The sequence below is a fragment of the Globicephala melas genome, chromosome 2 (assembly GCF_963455315.2).
Source record: "Globicephala melas chromosome 2, mGloMel1.2, whole genome shotgun sequence".
Taxonomy (NCBI): Eukaryota; Metazoa; Chordata; class Mammalia; order Artiodactyla; family Delphinidae; genus Globicephala; species Globicephala melas.
The window spans coordinates 92431643-92436229 of NC_083315.2; the positions used below are offsets into that span (position 1 = coordinate 92431643).

General features: G+C 43.4%; 1 non-coding gene across 1 annotated transcript; it reads left to right on the plus strand.

The window, feature by feature from the left end:
- Positions 1-694: 694 nt before the first annotated feature.
- TRNAA-UGC (transfer RNA alanine (anticodon UGC)) lies at positions 695-767 on the plus strand. The gene has a single exon. It is a non-coding gene; the product is annotated as a tRNA-Ala (tRNA).
- The last annotated feature ends 3820 nt before the right edge of the window (positions 768-4587 follow it).

The following is a 4587-nucleotide window of genomic DNA, read 5'->3' on the forward strand; positions in this document are numbered from 1 at the left end:
ATGGGGTCACTGTCCACCCAGTTATCCAAAACTGCTTCCTGGTATCTTTCCTCATACCTCCCTCAAACACTTCCTAAGCCTTCTGACTCTACCTCCTTAGTACATCTCACTATCTTCTTCATCCATGCCCACTGCTACCGCCCTGACTTACGTTATGTTAGTCTCCTTACCTTTTTCCTCAGCCTCTACACCATCATCCATCTCTTAAAGCCATTATGACTTGTTCTTAGAGAACATTTTTAAAAGTCATATCTTATTTGTATTTCTCCTTTCAATGAGCACCCCTTTGTCTACAGGATAGAGTTCAAACTCTTGGGCTTGGTGTGAAATATGATTTGTGATGCTGTCTGGCCCAGACCACTCTTCAAAAATGTTTTTCATACTATGAGTGGTGACCTGTTTGCAAGTCATGAAATCAATTTAGTGGGTCACATGTAACATTTAAAAAAGTGTAATATATAGAATTGAAACTATGAGAGTGTATTACTTAGATTATTCAAGTATTATGTTTTGTTTATATATTACATAAGTGAGGCTAGGATAGCTTTTGCTGCAGTAACAAATAACACCCAAATCTCTGTGGCTTAACACAGCAAAGCTTATTTTTCGCTCATGCAAAGTCTACTGTGAATCTCAGAAATGCTCTAGGGCAGCTGTCCTCTTCTTGTTGGATTAACAATTAAGGGTGGGGAATTCCCTGGTGGTCCAGTGGTTAGGACTCCGTGCTTGCACTGCAGGGGTCACAGGTTCGATCCCTGGTTGGGGAACTAAGATCCCACATGCTGCGCGGTGCAGTCAAAAAAACAAAACAAAAAAAGAGCAATGCAGGGTGTTTCAATTCTGTGGTACATCCAGCTCAGTACATGCTTTCACAATCACTGTGGTGGGGAAGAGAACATTGGATGGTCTTGAACCTGAAATGAAATGTTTTGGCCAGAAATTGGTAAGTGTCACTTCTGCTCATAATTCACTAGCCAGAAGTAGTCATATGACTGCCTAATTGCCAGGAGGCAGAGAAATATAATCCTCCAATATGCCCAGAGGGATAGAAGAACTGGATGTTTGTGGGCCCTGGAAAATTCCACCATATTAATATGTATGTATGTATTGGGTCATAATAAATTACATTTCTTACTGTGGGTCACAGTAAAAAAAAATAATTGAGAAACTGCTCTATTGCTTCCTTTTCCCTCTGCCCTCACTATACCCTATGATCCAAAGGAGTGCATAGAGATATAGGACCTACAATCAGAGGCCAGTTCTACCACTTCCCTGCTTCTGTGAACTTGTTCAAGTCACCTAACCTCTCTGAGCTTCATTCTCTTAAGAGATATCAGAGGGAAATAACATTTGTCTTGTAAGATTGTGGTAAGATGTAAGAGACATGATATGGTAAATGTCTGGCCCTAGGCTTGACTCTGTGTGTGAATTTAGTCCCTGGAAATTGTCAGCATTCTGCCAAACAGAACTCCTTTTTTCAGATACAGGATCTCTTTCATAACCCCGTGCATTTGGACATGCATGCTGCCTCACCTGGATTGCCTTTTCCCTTCTCATCTGTCTGTTAAATGCTTTATCCTTTAGTACTCAGCTCAGTTTCCTCTAGGAACTACTCCATGACTCAGATGAGCAGATATGATACAGAGTAGTGGATAATGGGCATGTACCCTGGAGAGAACCAACAAACATAGTTTGAATCCCAGTTCCACCACTTCACCAGCTATGACAAGCCTGTGACTAGCAAGTTATTTAACATCTGTTAGATTCAGTTTTCTCACCTGTGAAATAGGCATAATATTAGTACCTACTTCATAGGATGTTGTGAGAATTAAAAGAGAAATTGCCTCAAAAGTGTTAGGTTTGGTGCCTGGCCCATCACACCCTTCTTTGGGCCACCCTGTACCTAGTAACTCCCTCTGCTATAATTCCTCTCACTCTGTGCTGCCATTTTTTATTTGACACCATGACATGCACTAGACTGTGGACTTGTTGAGCACTGTCCCAGAGTTCAACAATAATAGCTAGCTTTTTTGGCTTCCCTGGTGGCACAGTGGTTGAGAACTCGCCTGCCAATGCAGGGGACATGGTTTTGAGCCCTGGTCCGGGAGGATCCCACATGCCACGGAGCAACTAAGCCCGTGCGCCACAACTACTGAGCCTGCGCTCTAGGGCCCGTGTGCCACAATTACTGAAGCCCACGTGCCACAACTACTGAAACCCGTGCGCATAGAGCCCGTGCTCTGCAACAAGAGAAGCCACCACAATGAGAAGCCTGCGCACCTCAACGAAGAGTAGCCCCCGGTCGCCGCAACTAGAGAAAGCCCGCGCGCAGCAATGAGGACCCAACACAGCCAAAAATAAATAAATTTATTTAAAAAAGAAAAGCTTAAGTACTAAATCTTGAGGAAGCCCACATTTAGGGGATGGGGGAGAGAAAATGCAGAATAATGCCCTACTGGTTGAAACCACCCAAGCCAGTATTACCTGACTCTTCTGATGGTTTAATCTGTGACAAAATTTATACTTGAGTTATATATTTCCCATATGACGTTTAGTAATCTCTGGCTTTCACATGCTGACCCATTCAGGAGTAATTCAGGGTTCTTGCACCATTATCTAGGACCACACTGTCCCATATCGCAGCCACTAGCCACATGCGGCTATTTAAACGTAATTAAAATAAATAAAACTAAAAATTCAATTCCTCATTTCAAGTGTTTAACAGCCACATGTGGTTGAGGTCTACCATATTGGACAGCGTTGATAGGGAACATTTCCATCATCACAGAAAGTTCAGTGAGTTTAGGAAGTCCCTGCCTATTTGTCTGTCTTTCCTGGTGGGTCTACCTGGATGTGTTGTCATCGTTGTTTGTTGTTGGCCACACTCTTGTGCGAGATCTTAGTTTCCTGACAAAGGATGGAACCCGTGCCCCCTGCAATAGAAGCGTGGAGTCCTAACCACTGGATGGCCAGGGAAGTCCCTGGGGGTATGTGTGTGTGTTGGGTTTTTTAAAATCTTTATTGGGGTATAACTGATTTACAATGTTGTGTTAGTTTCAGGTGTACAGCAAAGTGAATCTGTTATACAGATACATATATCCACTCTTTTTAAGATTCTTTTCCTATATAGGCCATTCCAGAGTAATGAGTAGAGTTCCCTGTGCTACACAGTAGGTCCTTATTAGTTATCTGGATGTGTTACTTTTACTAAAAAAGAAACATGACCCAAAATTGGTCAAGCTGTACACTTACAGATAGTGGTACAAAGTGGGATACATTATTTAGGATTAGAGTCACCTGTGGATGATAAACTCTAATTAGCAGTGTTAATAGGAAAAAAAAAAAGCTTACTTTTCATGTTAGAGTCCAGATATAGGCGATCCAGGGCTGCTTTGGCTGCTCTGATTCACAAAGTCCTCAAGGTCCCAGGCTCCTTCTAGCTTTCTACTACTTCTGCAGGAGCTTGCCCTCATCCTCCTGGTCCAGGATGGGGTTCTGTCATGACAGGTTCTAAGCAGTAATATGAAAACAAAGGGGAAGGATGGAGAGGACACCTGTCAACTTTTTTTTTTTTTTTTTTTTTGCAGTACGCGGGCCTCTCACTGTTGTGGCCTCTCCCATAGCGGAGCACAGGCTCTGGACGCGCAGGCCCAGCGGCCATGGCTCACGGGCCTAGCCGCTCTGTGGCATGTGGGATCTTCCCAGACCGGGCCACGAACCCGCATCCCCTGTATCAGCAGGAGGACTCTCAACCACTGCGTCACCAGGGAAGCACCCACCTGTCAACTTTTTTAAGGAAAGCTCTTAGCCACTATCACATAACATTCCCACTTCCATTGGTAGCTGCAAATGGGAAATGTAAACTTTATTTATGGGCCCAGCTAAATATTCTATTACAATGAAACAAAGGAAGAACAAATATCAGGAAGCAATGAGTAGTTTCCCTCTTAGGGCTCAACTCCAGAAAACAACTACCAGTTAGGAAATGTCAATCAGAAACTGAAGCTATTAAGTCTGTCCAAATCTTGCACCCTGGCAAGTGAAAAATAAATTTTCTCCTAGGTTTAAGCAAAAGCAATTCAGGTTGAGGAGATATGTAATGCTGTGGCAGACACAGCGGATCTTTCCCAAATCTAAGTCAGGAAGGGACAGTGATAGAGCCACCTGGATTGTGATTGTAATTGTAAAGGAGGATAAAATCACCTCAGTCTGAAGGGATTGTCGCTGCTCATATACTGGTGGGGGATGGATTGGGGTTTACCTACCTGGAGTCAACTAAGACAAGAGCCACGGAAAAAGAACATGTCTGTGTTTATATACTGATTAAAGTGGCGTCATAAAATGTCTGGTCTCAGAACAGCAGATAGAAATATCCCCAAAGGAAGAATAGACAATACCTGTTGTTTAAAGGACAGTTTGCTTGAGCACTGCCAGCTGTTTCTAATTATGTGACCCTCCTCACCCACTGGTCTGTGTCTGGCCTGGAGGGTGGGTTTCCCCACCAGGAGGGACTGTCCTGGGTAGGTGGTCTTGGGTCTCAAATCAGACCCATTTTCTGTTGTCAATTAATAAATGGACATTCTGGTT